The 26,561-nt window shown below is 40.5% G+C and overlaps 1 protein-coding gene across 2 annotated transcripts in view; it reads left to right on the top strand.

Annotated features, from left to right (window-relative positions):
* The window catches only part of GRIN2A (glutamate ionotropic receptor NMDA type subunit 2A), a 438,976-nt gene that overhangs the window by 8,210 nt on the left and 404,205 nt on the right, over positions 1–26,561 (top strand). The window lies entirely within an intron of this gene.

The following is a 26,561-nucleotide window of genomic DNA, read 5'->3' as shown; positions in this document are numbered from 1 at the left end:
GGAAAATGTCCATTTTTTCCTCTTACTCTTATGGTAAGTGACTTAAACTATTTATAAAAATTATTAAATGTGGGTAGGTTCTGGAAGAAAATGCAAAGTTTTTAGGTAAAACACAAAAGGGCAGAAAAAATGTCATGCTTCCTCAGACTCTGCAATGAGAGGAACAGAGGTGGGAGTTTGAGAAGCCCTGGGCTAGAGGAGTGGAGGAGAGACTGTTCCTCTAGGGGAGTGGGTGTGAGTGGAGAGAATTAACTCCAAACCCAGAGCATGGAGGCCTGGCATTTTCCTTACATGTTCTCTGTCTGGGGCTCCAAGGCTCTCAGATGGAGGAGCTGGCTCCTGAACGAAGATGGGTCTTGGTGCTAAAGTTGGAGGTCTCAGAATGCAAGAAAGAGTCTCAAAAAATCTATTGGCTTAGAATGAGAGGGAGGGTCTTTTTGTGGACAGTCTGGGAGCATCAGTTTGGTGAAGAAGGGAGAGAGATTTGAAGATTTGAGTGAGATGTTATGACAGCCTGGTTTGGGAATTACACAGAACTGGAGGGAAGGAAGAAGGCTGGAATGGAGAGGTAAAGGGAGGAATGAGAAGAAAGGGAAGGATTGGTGTTGTGTCTTTCTAAGCCCTGAGAAAGGGCTGGGAGTTCAGAAGGAGAGGAAAGGGTAAGTGTACCTGAGTGCCATGGTCTCTAACCCTGAGATCTTCTTGGAGAGTGTTCCTTAGATGGCAGGAGATATTCTAGTGGAGTGAACAGACATTCATTGTAGCACTTTCCTTTTGATGCTCTCAAGCCACGTTTATATTCATCACATCAGCTTTTGCCTCTGTTTCAGCAATTCTCAGCAGCTCCTTTGGGAACCGTATTAATTCTTTCAGGTCTCCGGGGCTGCAGCACATTCAGCTGAAGCACACAATTGATGCAGTATCTTATTAAACATTCATTTTAAATGGTTTGCAGCCTAGCAGAATTTCTGTGTGTGGTTGAGCATTTTCCAAGCCACTTCTCAGTTCTGGGGGGCTCCTTTCTGGGAAGAAGAGAGTTAGGAATAGCCATGCTCTGCCACCACTGACAATTTCAGAAGTGGAGAGGACCTTAGGGTTTCCTGCAGCATCCTGTAACTTTCAGAGAAAGTGACTGAGGCATAGGGAAGTTAAGGGACTTTGCCAAGACCACACAGTAGGTGATGGAACTAGGTAGCTGAGTTTCTGGTCCCAAGTTGTGATCTTCCACTAAATTAAGCCTATACTTTAATGATGTCGTCCATCTTCAGGAGGGACAAGGAATCAGTTTCATTTTGTGGGAGGGGCTGAGAATGGAGAGCTGTGATGAATCACAGCCTAGAGGGCTTTTTCTATAGGAGGGGCGGGTCTTCTAATGAAGTCATTGAGGGAGAACAGCCAGTTTCCAGCCAGGCTTTGGAGTGTGATTTGGGGATTTGAATATTGCCACGGATCCCTTCTTCCAAGGAGTGATAGACAAGAAACAGTAACCATACTGAAAGTGAAATTTCTGGATCCATGAGGGTTTGGCACAACCCAATGGAGAAATCTGGGAAAAGCTGAATTGGAAAAGGTGGTGTGAGACTGGGAGGTTCTGGGCAGGCTTCGGCTCTTTCTTCTAAGTCTCAGCTGATAGGTGTGTGGCTCAGGCTCTCAAGTGACTCATTCATCCAACTGTAGGCAGAGAGAAGCAGGAAGAGTGTAGGGTCATGGATGGGAACCCCCTTGATAGGTGGTGAATCTGCCTGCTATTGAATTTTGACCCAGTGAATGGCAGGCTCTGACTAACTAGATCAGCAACTGTTCCTTCCTTGACAGGGGCATTAGAAACAAAGTTTTGAGAAGTCCAGGGAGTACAGGTGGAAACATTCTTCTCTCCTTTGGGATGAAACTACCTTATGGTGATGTTGACTAAAAGGTGACCTCACTTAAGAGTAAGAAGAGAAAAGGAATCAGGAAAGGGCAAGAGGAAGATAAGAAAAGACATTTCCAGAGAAATCAAGAATAGAGATTTCAGAGGGGTTGGAAAGAAGAAAAAGGAAAGGGTCCATTGTTTCAAAAATGGGGGAGGGGATTCGATACTCCCAATTGTTGGGACTTTCGGAGTTGGTTTTGGAGATATGGCGCCCGGTCTGTGATTCTGGTGGAAGTATAAGGAGATGAGGCAAGGTGGCAGGGAATCAAATAGCTCAGTGGAGGTAACATTGGGGCATATGTCTAGTCCCCATGTGGAACGGTGATATTGAAAGGAATTGATTGATATCGAGATGAGTTGGTTTAAAAGGTGGTATTTTGAGAAACTGGGATGTGTTTAGAAAGGAGATTATCTGAGATGTGAACAGCCCTTCCTTCCATTAGTAACATATCTAGATGGTGTGTGCATCTGCCACCTGTTTCATTTAGAGCTTTATCTTGAGTTTATTTGGCTCCAAAGAAACAGTCACAGTGCATTGCTTAAAACTCTGCCTTGCCTGGGTGTGCCAATGGTATTATGACTGCAGACTCAACCTTTCTAGATTGACGAGGGCTCTGCCTCCTGATAAAATGATGTTGATTTGGTAAAGCCACCCAGAACACACCTGTATTGTATTTATTTCTAAGTTGGCATAATGATAGTGCCCTGCCGATAAGAATGGTAATTTGATTATTGATTAAAATGAACACACATACACACACACACACACATTTTTTCACCCTTTTCTCAATCTACATGACCCTTGAAGAAAGCAATAAAGCCTTATAACAATTAAATGTCATGCAAATGTGGCAGATTTTTGTAGTGTTAACTTTTTACTGTCATCAATGGGTGGTCTTGCAATATAATTAAATTAGAGGTGAAAATAAGGCCAGGTGAGGTGGTTCATGCCTGTAATCCCAGCACTTTGGGATGCTGAGGCGGGCAAATCACCTGAGGCCAGGAGTTCAAGACCAGCCTGGCCAACAGGGTGAAACCCATCTCTACAAATATACAAAAATTAGCCGGGCATGATGATGGGCACCTGTGATCCCAGCTACTGAGGAGGCTGAGGCAGGGAGAATTGCTTGAACCTGGGAAGTGGAGGTTGCAGTGAGCCAAGATCACACCACTGCACCCAAACCTGGGCAACAAAGTGAGACTCTGTCTCAAAAAAGAAAATTTAAAAAATATAAATAAATAAATTAGAGGTGAAAATAATCCTTGATGTAGATAAAGTTCTAATTTTATGTTGGTTTGGTCATTTTGACCCCGTCCAAGTGAAATACACTTCAGCTACAGTAATAGACCCTAGTAAGCCCAGAATATGGGCTAGATCTTTATACTTCTGCTCAGTGTCCCGAACTCCTGTATCATGCCACCACTTCTGCCCTTATTTCTAATTGCTCCGTGTAGGAAAAGACAAGGCTCAGATTTTAACTATATCCATCCATGCCAGTTATCGCTTGAATTTTGTTTTCTATGTTATTTTTATGCAAGTCTCTTCTCTTCTACTAGAGTGTAAGTCCTTTGAGGGCAGATTTTTTTTAAACTATTTATCTGTTTATGTGTATTTGACATAACAAATGCTTCTCTCCTACACAGACATATAAAAATAATGTCTTTTCATTGTGGAGCACTTAGGAAGTACATTAAAGTTTAAAGAAGATAAAAATCTCACTCCAAATCCTATCACCATGGGTAAACACTACTGACACTTTGGTGTATTTCCTTTTATCTCTTTAGTTGCAAGTTCAGGATTTTACAATATATAAATTGGTTGTATATTGTATATATACAGTTCTTATATACAATAAGAAAAAATGGTTTTTCTTATTGTGCTTTGCACTCTGTGCACTTTGTTAGAGGATTGCAGATTTTCTTTAATCTTGGAAAAATCTCAGCTGCTATCTGCTGGATATTTTCCTTCCATTATTATTTCTATTCTCTCCTTCTGAAGATACATGCATATATATAGTCACATATCACTTCATGATGGGACATGTTCTGAGAAATGCATTACTAGGTGATTTAATTGTTTTGTCAACATCATAGAGTACACTTACACAAACCTAGATGGTATAGTCTGTTACACATTTAGGCTATGTGCTATAGCCTATCACTCCTACGCTACAAACCTCTGCAGCATACTTTACTGTATGAAGGCTGTGCTCAATATTGTAAGCAATTGCAACACAATGGTAAGTATTTGTGTATCTAAACATATCTAAGCATAGAAAAGGTACAGTGAAAACTTAGAATATAATCTTATGAGACCAGCATTGTGTATTTGTGGTCCATTGTTGACCTAAACCTCCTTATGCTGACTGTATATATATATATATATATATATATATATATATATATATATATATATATATATATATATATAATTTCTTGATCAATTCTCCACGTCTCTTAACTCATTTTTTTTTCCAGTTCTCTGATTGTGCTGTGTTTGGGAAGGTTTCCTCAATTCTGTAGTCCTGTTAACTACATTATTTCATTTGTGTCTGGTCTATTATTTTATTTTCAAAAGGAACAGCATAGCTGATCTATTATTTTGACTATCTGTTGAGTTATAGATTTCAACAAGGATATACTTTGTTTCCAAGATAATAATTGGTCCCTTTTTACACTTCCCTGTTTTTTTTTTGTTTTATAAATAATGAATAACTCTTCTCACTTTGTGCATATAACTTCCTTCCCTGTCCCTTCAAAGATTAAAAATGCATATTATGAAGTCCTGCTCTGATTGCTCCAGCATCTTTGTTTCTTCAGTTGTGAATTCCTTCATTTATAAAGACAGTTAGTTGGATGTTCACATACACTCTTTAATTTTTGTTTGTAAACTTACTTTCAAGCAACTTTGATTTCATAAGCCCTGTATCTATAAAAGTGTGTGCTTTAAACCAGAGCCCATGTCAATAGCTCAACTTTGTACTCTCTTTCCATTCTACATGGCCTGTGGTGTAGGACTGGGAGTCTGTCTCATGTAGGTGACTTCATTTTTGCTCCTTGACACAGATAGGGACTTACTTTTTGGCTGTTACTATTGGTGGATGGTGTGAATTTCCAGCACCATCCATAGCTAGCAGAATGATTCTAGGTCCAGTTCTTTCCATTTTTCCCTGGATGAACATTGACACTTCTGTTCTCATCACTCATATTGGATTCACCCTCCATGGATTATGTTGTTTTGATTCCTACTTGAAATCCTAGAGTCCCATCTTTCAGTTCATTTATTTTTAGGGAGCTCTCTCTATTTGATATGTGATTCCTTTTTCTTATTTCCAAGCAATACTATGTAAATTTAAAAATAACTACAGATTTCTTTATAAATTCTATGTCTTAGGAGCAGAAAAGGAAGGTTACTGAGTGTGTTCACTTGGATTTTGACCCAGTTTTATTTCACAACCTGCTTTTATATATTTTTTTAAACTTGATTATGTATTCTTGGAATTTTCCTTTATCACTACATAGACTTCCCAAACTTGATTTTCAATGGCTGCAGAGTGTTCCATTCATACCACAATTATTTTAACCATTTCTTTCTCTTTCCACCACTAATAAGATTCATTTGTATTCCATAGGGGCATCCTTTTCAGCACCTTGCACTTGTCCTGCCCTTTGCCTTTGTTACATGGTGAATGTTTGTTGATTGAATGAATCAAATCATTGGCTCTGATGCCAGCTTGTTGGAGCTTCCGGATGAACATATCACAATATGGTTCAGGGCATTCCTGCAGTGTTTGTTCCTTCAATGTTGACTGATTTCATAGGTGTGTGCCAATTTTTTTCTTCTCTCTAGTGGGCAGATAATTACCAGCCATCCTGGAGATTAACATAAATTGGGGGATACATACAAATGGCCTGTAGAGAACTGCTGAGTAATAGCTCATCAGCAGGAGGTGGAAGTTGGTGCTCTTGTAACCTGGCAGCTCCAGAGTTTGGATGCCCATGATGGGCATTCCCATTAAACGCTGAAAGTTCTCGAAAAGGGCAGACACACAGATCGGAATGTTGATGGAGTCCACTCAGCTCCTGCTACAGAGGCATCAGGTAGTTCCTGGGAGGGTGGGGAGACCTATCTTTAGTCTTTTCCATGAAGCATGTCAGATGCAATCATCAACACCTCCTCACATAAGTCATCAGAGAGCAACAGGCATCCTCCTGGTAGCGTGACTCACACTCCAAATAGTCCTCAGGGGTTGCTGGTAAACATTTGGGCCCTTGAGAGCTGTGGTCTGGTGGGTTTGGAGTGGTGTTTATCTTCTTTCTCATAGCCTCAGATGGAAAACTGTAGGCAGAGTGAGTGGGGAAAGACAAAGAGGGCTGTGCAGAAGAGAAACAGGAACTGAATTTCTGGTTTATAATAGAGCGTTGGTAGCCTCTGATAGGTCATCACATAAATGAGACATTATAAGGCTATTAATTGGTGTCTTTTGTTTGTCTTACATTCCCCACCCTTGATATTTCAAATCAAAATTCTTTGCCAACGTTTTAAAGTTGGAAGACATACCATTAAAAAGAAAATCCAAACTCCATGCTGCTTTGAAACAATCAGAGGTCTGGCCACTTTGGCCCCGCTTCCCTCCATGGCAACAGATGGCTGGAGATGAAGCTCAACCTCCACCCCACCCCCTGCCTTACCTGTCCTCCCACTGTCATCTTGGGACAGGACAGACACCCCTCCTTTCTTAAATTCCCAACAATCACTTCACTTCCCTCAATTATATTAATGTACACAGTGTCCTGAAGGCATTGGGGTGTGAGCCCTATGATGTAGGTGAGTAAAGTCGCTGACATTTGTCAAGAGGGCTCTTCTTGGGAGTTCTCTGTCTTTTCTAGTGACTGCTCCTGGGTAAGATGGTAGATTCATGGCATGTATGCAACCGTGGATGCCATGTTCACTGCTGCCATCATTAATCTCCTGTAATAGCTGGCCCTGTTGAGCCCACTGGCTTTAAGGCCTTCTCAACACAGTACTCCATGTAGCCATGATGAATCAACTTGAGTTGGAAGATCCAAGAAAACCTTGGACAAAGAAGCTGAAGAATGAAGTTTAATTTCCAAAAATACCTATGTCACCTTGGAAAAGGCCCTTTACCTGTCTGACCCTCTGGTTCTCCTGCATAGTGAGGATTTTGGACAAAATTATCACTAAGATCTCTTCCAGCTCTGAAAATTATATGTCCCTTCAAGGAAAGACTGGCAACAAAACATACCAAAATGTGAATGGTGGTTATCTTTGGGGTGGTAGACTCATGGCTGCTTTAATCTTTTAAAGAATGTCATTATCAAGTGGTTAACATATTGTACTTTGAATTTAAATTCAGAGATTCCACTTGTTACCAGTTGGGTGATCATGGGAAAGTTCTTTTTTTTCATTTTTATTTTTTAAATTTAAAAAAATTTTTGTAGTATCCTGGAATTCAAATGGGGAAGTTCTTAATATCATGAGCCTCAATGTCTTCATCTATAAAATGGGAATAATAATAGCATCCACTTTATAGAGTTGTGAGATTTAAATGACATCATGGGTATTAGTCCATATCTCAGTGCTTACCTTACAATAAGTGCTTATTATAGGAATGCTACTGTGTCCACAGTTTTTAGTTTTCTCCAGTGTACATGTATTTTTTAATAACCAGAAAGTGTGATTAAGGGTGATGTGGGTACATGAGGGTATGCTCTACAAGAAAAGGGAATGAATCCCACAGAACTGTCAGAAGTGGAGGGTCTAACATGAAATTATTTATATTTTCTCAACTGGGACAACCAGAAGCTTCCTTTGCCTTCATAGGACTTGCTGAGAGCTTTATCCTGGCAAATCGAAGCTAAATATGGCCAGCGTGAAACTGATCGTAGGAGAAGACTATCTCATTGACCTTTGCACTAAATGACTCCACCAACTGGACCATATGTTTGCATGGGGCTTAGGGATTTAGAGTGTGGACATATATAGTTTCTCATTTCATCTCTGTCAAGGATTAATGACTTAGTGATAGCCTGGGGAATCTGGCAGCTCCAGAGGTATTTGTTTAAAGAATCTCTATTTTCAGATGAGGAAATAAAGGTTCTGGAAGTTGCAGGAATTTGTGCCTTGTTCAAAGCTGTAACTAGAACCTAGGGCTATGGGTTCCTATTCTTTTGCTCTTATTTTATTATCCTTTCCAGTTAATGATTGTGAATCCACTTAGTTTAGAGAAGGGGCTTAAATTCAAGATGAATAACAGATTCTGATGCTTGTATTTTGGTTATCTTGACTAAAAGGAATAAGATGTGGGATGATGGAATTAAAACTCAAAACTTCAGATTGAAGTGAGGGAGTCATGCTAAGACTGCACTGGAGGTTCCCCCTACACCCTACCCAGCTTTACTGAGGTTAATTGACAAAGAAAAATTGTATATATTTAAGGTGTACAACACAATTTTTTTAAAAAAGAAAACAGAATTTCACTCTGTCGCCCAGGCTGGAGTGAGTGGCATGATCCTAGCTCACTGCAGCCTCAACCTCCTGGGCTTAATGGTATCCTCTCATCTCAGCCTCCCAAGTAGCTGGAAACACAGGCATGTGCCAAAATATCCTGCTAATTTTAAAATTTTTGGTAGAGACGGGGTCTCATCATGTTGCCCAGGCTGGTCTTGAACTTCCGGGTTCAAGCAATTTTCTTCCCTCAGCCTCCCAAAGTGCTAGTATTACAGGCATGAGCCTCGATCCCTAGCCCCATATGATATTTTGATATACATGTAAATGTGAAATGATTGTCACAATCAAGCTAATTAACATATCAATTACCTCACATGGTTATCTTTATTGTGTGATGAGAATACTTAAGATATACTATCTTAGCAAATTGTCTGTATACAATACATTTTTGTATTGTCACCATGCTATCACCAGTCACTATGCTATACACTGGATCTCTAGAAACTATTTACCTTATAACTGGAAGTTTGTGCCTGTTGACCAGTCTTTCTCAATAGTTTTAAGAAGACTTTTCACTATTGCAGAAAGAGGGATATGAGACTTTCCAACTCACCTAGTCAAAATGTGGCTGCCCCTGTTTTAGCTATTACATTTTTGCAAGAATCATGAACTGGTGTACTGCACGCTGAATCTGGTTCATAGATGCATTTTGTTTCACCAGTACAGCATTTTAAAATGCTGGAATTTTAATGTCTTTAGACATTTTCAAATTTACTACAGCCCTCCCCACTCTGTTATCTCCTATCTAGGGTGACTCACACATTTATGTTAATGATATGGTTTCTGTGAGTATGTGAGATAATGGTAGTCAAATACAGAGTTTTTATTTGTTTGCTTGTTTATATTGACCAGAAGCTCAGCAGATCCTAAGTAGGGATATGTGGAGGCCACATATCTATAAATACATGTGGAGGCCACATATATTGTGACCTTATGAAAAGTGGAGGCCACATTTATAGAAATATAATGTTTAAATCAAGGAAGCTGATAGCTCCATTATACCTCTTCTATAGTTAGGAGTGCTTTCAGGTGCAAATAACAGAGTATTTGAACAACAGCGACTTAGACCATTAAAGACATTCGGTTTTTTGCTTTGCAAGGAGCCTCAGGTCTAGCTTAGTGACTTAATGTCCCATTGAGGACTCAGATCCTTCTCATTCTTCTACTTTGCCTTCCTCAGTTGCTGGTTTATCTGAGTCACAATATGGCTACTTCTGTTCCATCCATCACACACTCACTTCCTAGCCTTCAAAAACAGGAAAAAACGGGAGAGAAAAATAAGCCTTCTTCTAGGGCCTCTATCCTTTATTAGAGAGTAGGCTTCTTCTTACATTTCAGTGGCCAGAACTAGGTCACATTTCCACCACTGAAACATTAATGATAGAGATTGGCAACCCAGGATTCCTCTCTGAGAATGGGTAATTGCCAATGAGCAAAATTGCTTCTGTTAGTAGGGGTATGGGGTGGTGCCTCAGTGGTACAACTAGTGATATCTCCAGCAAGACTAACGCCATTATGTGTAGAATTGCACTTAGTTATGAGGAGTAATAGCTAAAGATGGGTGTTGAAAAATTGCAATGTGTGCGGAAAAAGGGCCTTTTGGATTGTGTAGACTCTAAATGAAATATGCTAAGAGTCTCAGAAGTATTTAGGGATGCTTAGCCTGGAGAAGGGGAATCTCAGAGCGGATATGGGAGAAGTGTTCAGATGCCTGATGGGCTGTTGTAAGGTAGAAGGTTTAGTCTTAATTTTGTTATTGTTAATTTCTCATGTCTGGGGACAGACATGAGAGTGAAATTATTATTAATAGTAGTAGTTATTGTTATTATTTGAGATGGAGTTTCACTCTTGTACCCCAGGCTGGAGTGCAATGGTACAATCTTGGCTCATTGCAACTTCTGCCTCCTGGATTCAAATGGTTCTCCTGCCTCAGCCTCCCAAGTAGGTGGGATTACAGGCACCTGCCACCACACCTGGCTAATTTTGTATGTTTAGTAGAAACAAAATTTCACCAGGTTGGCCAGTGTGGTCTCAAACACCTGACCTCAGGTGATCCACCTGCTTCAGCTCCCAAAGTGCTGGATTGTAGGCATAAGCCACCGCACCTGGCTGAGAGTAAAATCATAAGGAGTAAAGTTTCATCTTGATATGAGGAATAAGCTTTGGCATTTAGATCTCTAATAGAAGACTGTGAGGTGTCATGGAATAGGAAGTATATGTCAGGATATGACTGAGCTAATAGTGACTGTCCCTCAGGAATGGGGTGGAAAATTGGGCTTGCAAGGTTGGGTTGGGTCACCTCTGAGACTTTCTTATTCAGACACTCTGTACCTCTCAAACTTTGATTAAAAGAAAAAATCTCTAAGCCTTGGTGCTTTAGGCCCTTGGATTTGGCTGAAAACCAACATCCTCACTTTTTCCAAGTGTGTGAGTAATTCAGTATAAATTTGCCTGGCATGGAGGAGGAATTTATAATCCCTGTGTCACCTCAAGTTCCCAAAGGGCTTTACATTATCCTGAAGGGTAGAAAATATTTGAAAAGCAGAAAACCTATGTATATATCAACTCATACACATATATATAAATATAAATGTAAGTAGGTCAACCGGCATCATATTTACTAGTGAGAATGTTTTTGGCTAAGAAGCTCATCTGCAGAAGACAATGTTTAGAATAATTGCCAATGATCTCGAAATGAGGTGTTTTTGCACTTGCATCAGTTTAATTATTATTACTTAATATGAAGTATATTCACCTTCTTTTGCACATCTTACTGTAGTAATATGTTTGTATTCTAAAGAGCCAGCCAGACTCCTCTCTGGTTTTTCAGTTGGCAAATTATTCTCTTTTTTTTGGTTAATTGTATTCTCCTGCATATGGAACATCTGCTTATGGCAAAAAATGCTCCAGAAACTATTCTGTTGTTTATTCACTTCTCCTGTTTCCCACTTCCCCACAAAGAAAAATGAACCCGAAATTGCTTTCCAAATGCTTTATTTTTTCATTAAAATTTTGTAACTTTCCATGGGATGGAAATTGATATATTATCTCCATTTTATTTTTTTGAGACAGAGTCTCACACTGTTGCCTGGGCTGGAGTGCAATGGTATGATCTCGGCTCACTGCAACCTTCGCCTCCCAGGTTCAAGTGATTCTCCTGCATCATCCTCCAGAAGAGCTGGGACTACAGGCGTACACTACTATGTCTGGGTAGTTTTATGTACTTGTAGTAGAGAAAGATTTTCACCATGTTGACCAGGCTGTTCTCGAATTCCTGACCTTGTGATCTGCCCACCTTGGCCAAAGCCTGGGATTACAGGCATGAGCCACTGTGCCCACGCTTGCCTTCATTTTTAAAATTTTGAAATTGATGTTGATGTACAGAGTAAAAAATCTAAATAATACAGTAGAGCATTCATAGAAAGAATATTTGTTCCATGAATGCATTTCAGATCTTCAGACTCAGGTTCCTTTCCATGGAGGTGACTGTGTTACCCATATTAGGAGGGAAAATTTTAATTGGAATGGCAGTTTATTTTTGTTTGTTATTTTTTTTCTAAAGTTGGTATATTAATAGGATCTTCTCTTAAACTTCAGTCCCTGACTTGAAAAAGGATAATCATTTCCATTGGTCCCTAACAGTGACTTTTTTTGCCAAAACAAGAATAAACTCATTCTAAAATGTAAGTTGTGATTTCCAAAAATCATTGACACCTTGAAGCTTGGCTCACAAACTCACTCAAGGAATTTAAGATAATTTGGGGTGATTTGGCGGGGAGTCAGGGACCATTTCAAAGTCTAGCTAATGCTATGGACCCTTCCAGAGAAGTGCATGTTCATAAACATGCAGTCAATATTATATGGAATTTCAGGGGCTCATAGAACCTCTGAAACCCATTCATAGACTTTCTTGGAATTGATTTATTTATTGGTTTATTAATACAGTTGATTCTTGAACAACACAAGTGTTAGGGGCACTGACCCCCATACAGATGAAATCCATGTATAACTTTTGGCTACCCATAAATTATAGCCCAGTGTGGACCAGAAGCCTTGCTAATAACAAAGACAGTCAATTAATAAATTAAATTTTGTATGCTATATGTGTTATATCGTGGCTTCTTAAGTGAAGTAAGCCATAGAAAAGAAAGTCATAAGGAAATTCATAAGGAAGAAAATATGTTGGCTACTTAAGCAAATGTGGGTCATCATAAAGGTTTTCATCCTTGTCTTCACATGGAAGAGCTGAGGAGGAGGAGGAAGAGGAAGGGTTGGTCTTGCCGCCCCAAGGGTTGGCAGAGGAAGAAGTAATTTTTATATAGGTAGACCTATGGAGTGTGTTGTTCATGAGTCAAATGTATGGTCATTCTTCATATGTTTCTTGACTTTGTCCTTGGGCCAGAATGCTTTGTGGATGAGTCTGTTATCAACTTGTTTCAGATTCTAGCTGGGAAGACTCATAATGCAAGTCCAGTATGATTGTATTCATGGGACCACAGGAATGCAGAGGAGGAACAACCTCATCTATAGGTCAGAGGGTCAGGATCTGGGGTCAAGTTGGAAGAACTGGTTTAGAAGAGGCTGGTGTCCTAGGTGCCTCTCCCTATAGGTTGTCATCCCCTGTGGCTGAGGATGAGCTCTAGAGGGAAGGCTGCCTCATGGAGGAGCAGAAGTGAGTTCACAATCTAAGCCTTCCTCTCCTCTTAACCTGTTCCTCAAGGCTGCCAGGCTTGAGTGATATCTTGATAGCTTCCAAATTCTACTCTGGATGGAATTTCTTGCTATCAAACATTGAGATTTGTGCACATTTCTGTTTTGTTGTCACAAATGGCTGAATGTCTCCTGCTCTGTCTTGTCTCTTCAAATTAGGAATACCTGGCCAGGAAGTGTGAGTGGCATTTGAAATCCATATTGTCTTGCTAGTCTGCCATCCCTGGGGGTGAAAGAAAAATTCATATTTTCCAGACAAATTGTTTTAATGCTAAGATATCTGTAGGACTGAGGAAATGTAGTATTAGCTGTCTTGGGTGAATAGACTCAGAACCGTGTGAAGAAGCTGCAGAGCTATAGGAAAAGGCAGGCTTGCTGTATTTCTGGTGCTAGGTTGTGAGCATAGCTTCCACAAATGGGATTTTGACAATGGCAGGCCATGGGTGAAGACCTCAGCTTCATGGTCAAATTTGCACTTTAGTTAAAAACAAATTTGCTAATGGTTTTGCTTTGGATAATTGGTTCTAGCTTTCCCTCCCCTCTTCTCCCCTCCCCTCTTCCCTCCCTCTCTTCTATCATGGACCCACTGCTAGGTCATTTTAAAGGAAATCCAAGACATCACTGTAGTTATTAGTAAATATGTCAGTATATATATCTCAACAAGACAAGGACTTTAAGAATTATTAAAAAGGTAATTACAGCTAATATACAAGCAAGCTTATGCATGTGTATTTTAGAGGATTTTGTGAGAATCAGGGCAGTATAAATAAAATAAAAATCCCCTTTAATCTCACCATCCACAGACAAACCACTATTAACATTTTGGCTTATTTCCTTCTAGTTTGTTTTACTATACCTTATTTACAAATACATACTAATTATGTAGTTTCACAGATAGCTTATAATTTGCTTAACATTTTTATCATGAAGCTTTCAAATTACTTGTAAACATTTTTATCTTCTGTGTTTTCCATTCTATGGATCTTTCATGATTTACTTGATAATTTGGACTTTTCCCAGTTTTTTGCTATGAAAACCAACACCTTAGTTATCAACTTTGTAAGGAAATGTCTGCGTCACAGATTATTGGCTTTTAATAAAATTCATTACTGAAATTAAATAATTTTTTAAATTCTCCATGTAGAAGCAATTAGGTTTCTATTAATTAGTTCCCCAAAAGATGGAACCACTGGACACTTCCAATAACTATATCTTAAGTATCTCTGTCACTTAACTCTGGCCGGCTCTTGAAACAGAATTTTTTTTAGTTGGCTAGATGAAAATATTATCTCATTGTTATAATTTGCATCTCTTTTATGACACCTGTCGTGGAATATATTTTAATTTAATCACCACTTTTATATTCCCTCAGAATTGCATATTTTAACTGCTTTGATATTTTCCATTGTGTAAATGGAAAACCTCAGAGAATGATGGCTTCCAATATAAAGACAGTGGAATAATTTGAATTTCTAAAAAATAATAAATATTTTGAATCCTGGCAGGGAGTTCTATGATTATTCATTCTTTATCACTAGGCATTGCTCAACCATTGTCTCTGTATCAGTGTTATTTCAAACACTGCTTTAATATGTAAAATTTCCCAACAGAAAATCATTTTGTGGGACCCCACTCTTACGATTTGCTAAGAGTCTAGGTAGAGACTCAGGTCCAAGTAGGCTGAAGTCATGTTTGTGTGCCAGGCTTTGTGGGGAACAGTAGTGATGGGAAGCCCTTGTTTGTTCCTTTCTCTAAAAAGGCAGAGGCAGGGTGAGGTTGTAACACTGGTGCAGCCAAATTGGTTATTAAAAGACTGAAATACTTCTGTTTTGCTTATGAATAGCCATGAGTTCCTCGTGGTAGGAAAGGGATATTGCCTGGGTGGCAGGGGGCAGTAAAATGAGTTTTAAACAAAAGTAGTAGAGATTTAGGTTTGATATTAACAGCTGTGAGAAATACTCAAACTATTTAACCACTAGAGCATGATCATAGATGAATCAGAATAGATACTTTGTAGGATGCTGGAGCACCTGTTGTGTCAGGTGTCAATCCATTAGTAGCTGGTGATGGGGAGGTGGGGGGTTTCTGAGGGAGGGGCTGAGTGGCAGGGGGCACTTGGGGTTCCTGGAAGATATGGCTATTCACAAGCAAAATGGAAGTATTTCAGTCTCTTAATAACCAATTTGGCTGCACCAGTGCATACCAGCCAGGATATTAGCGAGATCTCACGTGTCTTTTATGCCAATGCATATGCAGAAGGTTTCTTGGGGAACTGTCTAGAAAAGGATACAGGATGGCTGTCTTCTCTGCCGTATATCACCCAGGCCCTGAAAAAGGGAGGTAGGGCTGAGAGCATTTGAAGATCTCTTTCCTAAAATGTAGAAATAGAAATGTGTTTCCTTCTAATTTTCTACCTTCTGAGCCTGGTGCTTTGGCCCATCTCTTATGGGTTAATTTTCTAGCTGTACTTCAATAGCATGCCTCCCTCCTATGAAAAGCACAGGAGCTGAAGCCAGCTGTCCATTCCACCACCCACTCCCTACTCCCATGTTCCCTGTCTTCTAGGGCAAGAGATTCCCAAGCAATTCCTGTTTTCATTGGGGTTGAATGAAGAGACCTGTTTTAGTCTCTGGTTTTGGGGTGTGATGTGCTCATTTGCAGAAGCATAAAAATAATCTTGTAACTCACCAAAAAATACTCCACAGCCTAAATTAACTTTGTTAAAGATCAACTTTCAAAAGAGAACCTTGGATGTGCCTTCATGGGGTCATGTGCTTAGTTTACTTGTAATGTCTGTGGCTTCCTTTCCTCTTCCAAAGTGGTAAATTCTCCATCCCTGTCCTGGTTCATGGAGGTTTTCAAATGGGCTTCAGCAGAAAGAAGCACATCTCTGGCTTCATCTGAGGGTAGGAGAACCCTGATGTTGTTTATTGCTTGATAATGCACTGAATTGTGTCTCCCTAGAAGTCATATGTTGGGTCCTAACCCCCAGTGTCTCCGAATGTGAAGCTTTGGTGATGTAGTCCTAAAGAGTAATTACGTAAAATGAGGGCGTAAGAGTGAGCCTTAATTCTACATGACTGATGTCCTTATAAGAAGAGGAGATTAAGATACAAACAGAAACACACAAAGGGAAACCATGTAAAGACATAGGGAGAGGATAGCCATCTGTAAGTCAAGGAGACAGTTTTCAGATGAGCAATCCTGCTGCTCCCTTGATCTTGGACTTCTGGATTCAAACTGTGAACAAATTACATTTCTGTTGTTTAAACCACCTTTGCTGTAAGAAAGACTGTGATCCTTTGTTACAGCAGCCTGGGAAAATTAATACAGAGAGGTTGGAAGGTAGTTGGCGCTTAATTCCAAGCCTCCTCCTCACTCTTTTTCTGTACATGGGTCTTAGGGGAGTCCAGACACCTCAGCTCAGAACCTAGACCTCCACCTGCTCTAACACTGACTTTCTTCTCATGTGTACTCCCTTTCTGGATACTAGGTTCCTGCTTTAAGGAACTTAGTCCCTGTCTTAGAGTCCTTCCTAAAATGCTTCTAGGACTTCCAGGTTCAATGCCTCTCAGGAACTTTTACTTAAATAGCCTTAGGGGGTGTGGTAAAGAGAATCGTGCCCCCACCACCTCCTCTTTCCACCCAGAGACATCTGCATTCTAATTCCTGAAACCCATGAATACTTACCTTGTATGGCTAAAGGGACTTTGCAAATGTGATTAAATTAAGGATCTTGAAATGGAGAGACTGTTCTGGATTAGCCTAGGTAAACCCAATTTATAATCACTCCTTATAAAAGGGAGGCAGGGAGGTGAGAGTCAGAGAAGGAGATGGGGCAACAGAAGCAGAGATTGAAGTGATGCACTTTGAAGATGGAGGGACGGGCTGCAATCCAAGGAATGCCGGCATCCTCCAGAAGCTGGAGGAGGCAAGGACATAGGTCCTCCTGTAGGGCCTTTGGAAGGAATGCAGCCCTGCCAACTCCTTGACCCACTACAGAGCTGTAAGAGAATCTGTGCTGTGTAGAGCCATTAAGTTGGTGGTAACTTGTTGCAACAGCAATAGGAAACCAATACAGGCAGAGCATTCGATAAACACGTGCTCTGCTCTGCATGTCAGGCTGTGCCATTTGTGGCCTTTCCTCTGAGTTTTATCTTAAAAATTCATGCAGATTATGGTTCCTACCTCATAATGTGGCTGTTGGTATTGAGGCAAAAATAGTTTAAAATGATTTTTAAGACATGTGTGTCCATTTTCCCCTTTACCAAATAGTCAAGTTGTATTAGCTCATTCTTACACTGCTAATACAGACATACCCAAGACTGGGTAATTTATGAAGGAATAAGGTTTAATTGACTCACAGTGCAGCATGGTCAGGAGGCCACTGGAAACTTACAATCATGGTGGAAGGGGAAACAAACACGTCCTTCTTCACATGGCAGCAACAAGAAGTTCGAGAAAAATGGGGAAAAGCCCCTTATAAAGCCATCTTATCTTGTGAGAACTCGCTATCATGAAAACAGCATGGGGATAACTGTTCCCCTGATTAAATTACCTCCTACCAGGTCTGTCATACAACATGTGAGGATTATGGGAAGTATAATTCAAGATGAGATTTGGGTGGGGACACAGCCAAACCGTATAATAAATAAAAGTAATGCTCTAGGGAGTTCTACTGTATTTGTGCTCTGCATGTGTGTTCTGCTGAGCTGTGTGTGCCTGTGTTTGAGAACCCTGGGGTAGTATGTACTTTGAATCCTGAAACCCCAAAAGCTGGCTCCGCAGCTCTTGAGGTATCTGTCCTTAGACAAATCACTCAACCATTCTGAGCCTTAACTTTCATACCTGGAAATAATTACTATTTTACAAAGTGTGTGTGTAATTTTACAAAGTAGGTATAAAGATTAAGAATTATCTGTGACAAGTGTATAGCACATTGCTTGGCATGTGAAATAGAACATACTATGCAGTGAGCACCTGTTCTAATACTAATATATTCTATGTATCAACACTTCTCATCCTTGCAACATTTGGGCAAGATAGGGATCATTATTATCCTCATTTTACAGTTGAAGAAACTGAGACCCAGAGAACTTAAGCTATGTGTCCAAATTCATGATGGTGGTAAGTGGTGGAGCTAGGATTTGAACCCCGCTAGTTTGACTCTCAGGCAGGGTTTCTCAGCTTTAGCACTGGTGACATTTTGGTAGATAATTATCTACCAAATGTTGTGGGGGGCTATACTGTGCATTGTAATGTGTTTATGCACCTAGTAGATGCCAGTAGCAGCCCTCTCAGTTGTGACAACCAAAAATTTCTTTAGATATGTCCAAATGTCCCCTGGGGCTCAGTCATCCTGGGTTGAGAAACCCCTGTTACAGGTTTTGAGGTCTGATCACCAGGCAATACCACTGACATAGTATTTATTTAAGAATTAATGTCTTCATAGACGGGATAAAGAAAACATGGTACATATACACCACATAATACTATGCAGCCATAAGAAAAGAACTAGATCATGGCCTTCACAGGGACATGGATGGAGCTGGAGGCCATTGTTTTTAGCAAACTAACACAGGAACAGAAAACTAAATATTGTATGTCTTCACTTATAAGTGGGAGCTAAATGATGAGAACACATGGAGGGAGGCAATCAGGAAGAATAATTAATGGGTACTACTAGGATTGATACCTGGGTGATGAAATAGTCTGTACAATCAACCTGCATGATTTACATAGGTAAATCAACACATTTACCTATGTAACAAACTGCACATGTAGTCTTTTTTTTTTTTTTTTTTTTTTAATTTTTTTATTGGATTATAGGTTTTGGGGTACATGAGCAGAGCATGCAAGACAGTTGCGTAGGTACACACATGGCAGTGTGCTTTCTTTTCTTCTCCCCTTCACCCACATTTGGCATTTCTCCCCAGGCTATCCCTCCCCACCTCCCCCTCCCACTGGCCCTCCCCTTTTCCCCCCAATAGACCCCAGTGTTTAGTACTCCCCTTTCTGTGTCCATGTGTTCTCATTTTTCATCACCCACCTATGAGTGAGAATATGTGGTGTTTCATTTTCTGTTCTTGTGTCAGTTTGCTGAGAATGATGTTCTCCAGATTCATCCATGTCCCTACAAACGACACAAACTCATCATTTCTGATTGCTGCATAATATTCCATGGTGTATATGTGCCACATTTTTCCAATCCAGTCTATTATCAATGGGCATTTGGGTTGATTCCAGGTCTTTGCTATTGTAAACAGTGCTGCAATGAACATTCGTGTACATCTCACGCCAGTTAGAATGGCGATCATTAAAAAATCTGGAGACAACAGATGCTGGAGAGGATGTGGAGAAAAAGGAACAGTTTTACACTGTTGGTGGGAGTGTAAATTAGTTCAACCATTGTGGAAGACGGTGTGGCGATTCCTCAAGGCCTTAGAAATAGAAATTCCATTTGACCCAGCAATCCCATTACTGGGTATATATCCAAAAGACTATAAATCGTTCTACTATAAGGACACATGTAGTCTTAAAATAAAAGCTAAAAAAGGAAAAAAAAAAAACCCCAAAAACCAAAATAAGTGATGTCATTACACATGGGGACCCACGTTTTACAAAACCTTTGAAGCTGTAAATGGACAAGTGTCTGTTGGTGTTCCCACCTTTTTATCTACCCAGATCCAGTGGATCCATTATCCTATTTGGGGCTGACTTTGAATGTTGTTACTGTGTCCAGCCCAAGCAGAGCTTTGTGTTTGAGGATGTTAATGCTTTTAGTTGGCTTCTAGTTGCTGAGAAGCACTGCAGCAGATTGAATGAGGAGACAGAGCAGATTGCAGAAGGCACAGAGGCTTGTGCACATCAGTGCTTAATACATTCTGGAGAAGGATGATCCAGGTTGTTCACTCCTGGCCTTCCAGGAAGTTGTCTGAACCACAAATGTGCCTCCACCAAATTTTTCCCAAGCAAAATTTCCTCATTACTTTTGTGCCTGGAGGGGAGAAGAGACTCAAGGTATTCAGAATAGCTGGGGAGTAGACAAAGAGGAAGAGCGAATTAACAGTGAGCTTTCTGTTAGATTGAGCATTTCTCCACAATATATTGAGATCAAGTTTTATTTCTTAAACAAATCAGTTAACTTTTACGGTCAATTTGGGGTACTGCAATGGGTTAGAAGAATTCATTAAAACAGCCAAAATCTCTGGCTTTGCTGAGTGTGGGAAAGCCTCTGATGCCCTCCAAGCAGTTGTATGAAAAAGATGAATCGTCAGCAACACAGAGACAACACAAGAGATGCAGATGGGGCTTTGATCCTTCTTATTACCAAAATCCTACTTAGAACATGTTGTAATGAGGTCCCTGCTTCATGCAGCCCTATCATGGTTCCTAAAGCCAGGGCTGGAGTACTCACTGGGGTTGAATTTAGAAGCTAAAATGAACCTGCCCAAGTCTACATCCCATCCATAGTTCACCTGGCCTTGGTCCACTCCCACTTGTGCTGTGTGCTCTGTTTTCTTGGTGAGGAGACCATATCCCACTTGTGTTGCAGGCAGGGATCTGAGGAGCAGCACCCTCATTGTAGAGAGGAGGAAAATGAAGCTTAGGGAGTCACAGAAGCTTACTCTTGGTGACATTGCTGGTAGGCAGGTAACAGCAGATAACAGAGCTGGGCCCTGAACTCAGGTCTCCTGACTCCACAGCCTCTGTTTTTTGATAACAAGAATTTCTTAAGCTTTGTTTCTTTCCATGCCATCTTCACAATATTTTGGCCATTTTAACTAATTTTTTATTGTGGTACAATGCACATAACATAGAATCTGTCATTCTAAACATTTTAAAGCAAAAAATTCAGTGGCATTTAGTACATTCCCAATGTTGTATAACTAGCACCTCCATCTAGGTCCAGAACACCATCACTCCAAAAGGAGACCAGTAACCATCAAGCAGTTATAATCCATTTCCCCACCCCTCCAGCTCCTAGAAACCATTAATCTGCTTTCTGTATCTATGGATTTACTTGTTCTAGATGGGATGGAATCGTCTCTTCTGTGACCTTTTGCATCTGGCATCTTTCACTTATCATATATATTTTTTTCTTTTCTTTTCTTTTTTTTTGAGACAGAATTTCACACTTGTTGCCCAGGCTGGGGTGCAATGGCTTCATCTCCACTCATTGCAACTTCTGCCTCCCCAGTTCAAGCAATTCTTCTGCCTCAGTTTCCTGGAGTAGCTGGAATTATAGGCACCCACCACCACACCTAGCCAATTTTTGTAGTTTTAGTAGAGATGGGGTTTCATCATGTTGGCCAAGCTGGTCTCGAACTCCTGACCTGCAGGTGATCCACCCTCCTTGGCCTTCCAAAGTGCTGGGATTACAGGTGTGAGCCACCTCGCCCAGCCTTAGCATAATGTTTTCAAAGTCCATCCATGTCGTAGCATAAATCAGTACTTTATTCCTTTTCATGGCTGAATAATATTTCATTGCATGAATATAATACATTTAATTTATTTTTTCAACGACTGATGGCCATTTGTGCTATTTCCACCTTTTGGCTATTGTGAATAGTGCTGCTATAAACATTTATGTACAAGTGTTTGAACACCTGTTTTCAATTCTTTTGGATTTATACCCAAGAGTGAAATTGCTGGGTTATATGGTAATGCTATGCTTAACTTATTGAGGATAGATATAACCCCTACTCTCATCACCACAATACTTTTCTTTACATCTTAAAAGAAAATGATGCCAGGTACAGTGGCTCACGCCTGTAATCCTAGCACTTTGGGAGACTGAGGTTGGTGGATCTCTTGAGCCCAGGAGTTTGAGACTAGCCTGGGCAATATGGTAGAACCCTGTCTCTACAAAAAATACAAAAATTAGCTGGATGTATTGACAGATGCCTATGGTCCCAGCCGCTTGAGAGGCTGAAGTAGGAGGATCACCTGGGCCTGGAAGGTCAAGGCTGCAGTGAGCTGTGATTGTGCCCCTGTACTCCAGCCTTAGTGACAGTGAGACACTGTCTCAAAAGAAAAGAAATACAGTTTAAAAGAGAATAGTATATCACTGCCATCAATCAAAACCAGTTTCACTTATGATAATTAGAAGGCAACAGCAAACTAACAAATAAACAAACAAAATTCTGCAAATAGGAAAAAAAACTAAAAAGAAAGATTACATTAGTAATATTAAAATATAACAAACTACTGTTCCTGCCAAGTCTTACTTAGCATATCATATGGTTTGGCTCTGTGTCCCCATCCAAATCTCATCTTGAATTGCAATCCCCACATGTCGAGGAAGGGAAGTGATTGGAGCATGGGGGCTGTTTCCCCTATGCTGTTCTCCTGATAGTGAGCGAATTCTCATGAGATCTGATGGTTTTATAAATGGTAGTTTTCCCTGTACACTCACACTTTTTCCTGTCACCCTGTGAAGAAGGTACTTGCTTCCCTTCCCCTTTCGCCATGATTGCAAGTTTTCTGAGGCCTCCAAAGCCGTTTGGAACTGTGAGTCAATTAAACCTCTTCCTTTATAAATTACCAGTCTCTGGTAGTATTTTTATAGCAGTGTAAGAACCAACTAATACAGCATATTATTGTCTCTTTTAAAAGATTAGCAAGTGTTAGAAAGGTGTTGAAGAACTATTAGCACCAAAATGAGACTTCCTCACTGTCTAATTAGAAGGATTGAAAGATAATCAGAGTTTTATTCTGCATACTTTAATATTATTTTGCATTTCATCTATGTAAAACATAAAACAATCTCTGGCCAGCTGACTTTGCCAGTTCTTCCACTGCCCAACGCTTGGTGACCTCATTTTTTTCTATCCCTGGCACCTAGTCCTTATTGCCTTCCACCTAAACTTAGATTTCAGTCTTCTAACTTTCCTGCTTATATGGGAAGCTTTCCTGCTCAAAGGGGTGCTTTGAGCATGTTACTCTCCTCTCTGAAAGCTTTGGTGATATCAACATTATATTCAGGGTAAATTCTAAACCCTTAGCCAGGCATTTAAGAATTACCTCAATCTGCTCCCCCAACCCCCACTTCCCACCAGGCTCTGTCTTCCACAGTGGACCCATCAGGTGAATTAGATAACTTGCTCTTTCTTTCACATGTCCATAGTTCTAGTTCCATCGCTGAGTTCTTGTCCCAACCTCCATCTTCACTTTTGGAAAACACAGTTGAAATCTACCTCTCAGGGTTCTTATTAGCATCAAATGAAATAGGGTGTATGAAAACCCTGAAAACTGTAAGAAGAAATACAAGTGGGAAACATGTCATCATTAGTCCTGCTTCAGCTTTAAGTCCTTTAAGTTTTATGTGTCAAGGTCTCCAAAGTGCCTTTTCCATGTCTGAGGCTTGAAGCAATTGCTTTCCTCTGCCTCCTATGGACTCAGTGTCTTTAAGCCTAAAGAGAGACAGAATGGCCTCCCCACATGACTGTGAATTTATTCCTCTTCTATATCCTTGCTGTAGCCGTTTTTGTCTTCTTCCTCTCAGTGCCCAGTATACGTGGGTTGAAAGAGCAAATCTGTGCCTACTTGCAGGAGAAACCATCTTGTTGTCAATCAGAAGTGGAGAAAGCTATAGCCACACTGCCTCTGTCAAACATACTTTCTTTCCTTATTTCTCTTCCCTTGTTAGTTGCATCTTGGAATGTGCTTTCTCTAATAGGAAGTGACAGTTTAATCGTTTGGGTTTTTAAAATTTATATTCTGCTACACAGCTGACCACACGTGATGATCAGGCTGTTCAGCATTATGGCATGAGTGCATGCCACTTTGTCTTTGCATCAGAAGATTTGGGTGGAGTCATGATTGGCTGACCTTGTGCACAGAAAGAGTGCTGAAAATCACTGTGGGGGACAGGAGCTCTTCTAGGGAGAAAGCAGTCAGTTATGTGTGCAGGTGCAGAGTGGGCAGATGGGCAGGAAACCAGCCAGTTTTCCTGGACCCTGGGCTAGATCATCCCTTTCATTGTCCAGGATCCCTCCTACCACTTAAAATGGATTTCTGCATGATTATTTACTCCTGTCTCTTCTTCTGAAATCCTCTGAGCCTTTAAACTTGATATGGCTTGGTCGTGTCCCCACCCAACTCTCATCTTGGATTGTAGCTTCCATAATCCCCATGTGTTGTTGGAGGAATTCAGCGGGAGTAATTGAATCATGGGGGCAGGTCTTTCCTGTGCTGTGCTCATGATAGTGAATAAATCTCATGAGATTTGCTGGTTTTATAAATGGGAGTTCCCCTGCACAAACTCAATTGCCTGCTGCCATGTAAGATGTGACTTTGCTTCTCATTTGCCTTCCACCATAATTGTGAGGCCTCCCCAGCCATGTGGAACTGTGAGTCAATTAAACCTCTTTCCTTCATAAATTACTGGTCTTGGATTTGTCTTCACTATCAGTGTGAGAATGGACTAACATAGAGCTTTTTCAGAGGAAAAGATAGTACCTTAAATCATTATAGCAAACATTATAACCATTGATGGTATTGCATTCTCATTATCTATTATGAGAATTAGAAGGGACCATAGAAGGCATGTACGATATTTAACTTGAACTATCACACAGATGTGAAATGAGGCTCAGAGAGGCTCAGGGACTTGCTGAGGGACACCTTCCTGCTTGAATACCAGTTCCATGGGTCTCCTGGCCCATCAGATGTTGATTACTGGTGCTGGTGAAAAGACCAACAAGGGCATTTATTTTCTGTGATGGGGGATAGTAATAAAACTTCTCCCTGCAAACTCATCACATGTACTACATTGCCTTCAGATAAAATATAAACTCCTGGCTGCACAGATTCCTGATTTCTCACCCCTGCTGACCTTTTGAGCTTTAACTTGGTTCTCTCCTCATTATGCAATTTGCTCTAGACTTTCCCAAAGAGGGCTCTGAGGAATACAACACTACAGAAAAGAGTTGAGGCCAAAATAAGTTTAAGAGATGCTGTACATCATGGGATCCTCGGATATTTAAAATGCATATCAGCCTCTTCAAGGCTCTGAGAAGTCCTGCACTACAGATGTGATTTAAGCTGTGTTTGAACGAATGTTTCACAAATCTATTTGATCACAAGACTCCCCTTTTGTTATTTATACAACATTTGTTCTTGTTGGCATAATAAAATATAACAAAAACCATTGCCCTGATTGCTAAACTATAACAAAAAAGCACATTGCTCTAAATGTGCCTCTTTCACATTTTCTGTCACTTGTCTGTGCTGCTATTTCTGTCTGTCTCATATCCTTCAAAACTCATCTCAGAAGTCATGCCCTCTGAGAAACTTTGGACTGCTGCCCCCAACAGGCTTAGGTGCCATTCCTGTGCTTTTGTAGCTCCTGCATTCTGATTTTGTTGATTTAGTTTCCCAGCTGTCCTCAATCAGGATAGGAACAGTGTCTTATGTGTTCATTCATTCTGTGAGTCATTCCATCAACAGGTACTGAGCCTCTTCTATGCAGGCATGCAGTTCAGGGCATTGAGAATGCTGGGGAAACAATGTCCCTGTGCTTATCAAACGTATATTCACTGGGATGGGGACAGAATACAAACATGATAAATATATAATGTTAGGTTACATTAAGTGCCACAGGCAAAGAAGGATAAAGAGACTGAGAGTGACAGGAGATGCTGTTTAAGATAGAGTTTCAGGAAAGCTGTATCAGTTAGGATGGACGAGGCTATGCTGCACAAATAGCCCCTGTATCTTAATGGCTTGCAACAATAAAGGCTTATTTCTCATGCATGCAATGTGGCCACTGAGGGTTGGCTAGGACTTCTGAACCACATCCCCTCACTTGTGGGCCCAGATGGAGCATGGCTGGTTGTTGTGGAGTAGGTGGGGAGGGAGATGTGCTGAGTCATGCACTGGCTCCTAAGGGCTTCAACTCATTTGATTGCCACAACTGACTTGAGGGGCCAGGAAAGGGCATGTGCCTGAAATGTGAGGAAAACTGGACTGTGGGGTGGACAGCATTAATGAATGCATATGAACCCTCTCTGATATGAGGACTTTTGCACAGAGACCTTAATGCAGAGAGGAGGGGAGCCTTGTGGACATAGGGGAGTAGGGTGGAGGAAACAGCACCTGCAAAGACACTGACAACCCTCCAACACTCAGCACAGGGTTTGACATGAAGTAGATGACCAGGCAGTGTTTGTTGAATGAATATTTGAATTCCAGTATTTTCTGCATTAGTGAGCTCTTTCCATCCCAGTTGACCAAGTGGCAGGTCTAGGTGAGGTGAGTGTTCATTTGTAAGAGTGGAATATTCTAACCAGTGAAAACAAAGATTATTTGGTATTAGAGTCTCAATTATAGGACTTAGAGTCAGTATACTGAACTTATCTCTGGCTACATAATTTATTTTAACTTGTCCTCTGACTAAAGGCA

The sequence above is a fragment of the Callithrix jacchus genome, chromosome 12 (assembly GCF_049354715.1).
Source record: "Callithrix jacchus isolate 240 chromosome 12, calJac240_pri, whole genome shotgun sequence".
NCBI classification, from domain to species: Eukaryota; Metazoa; Chordata; class Mammalia; order Primates; family Cebidae; genus Callithrix; species Callithrix jacchus.
Note: the sequence above shows the minus strand (reverse complement) of the source record. Positions and strands in the feature narration are given on the sequence as shown.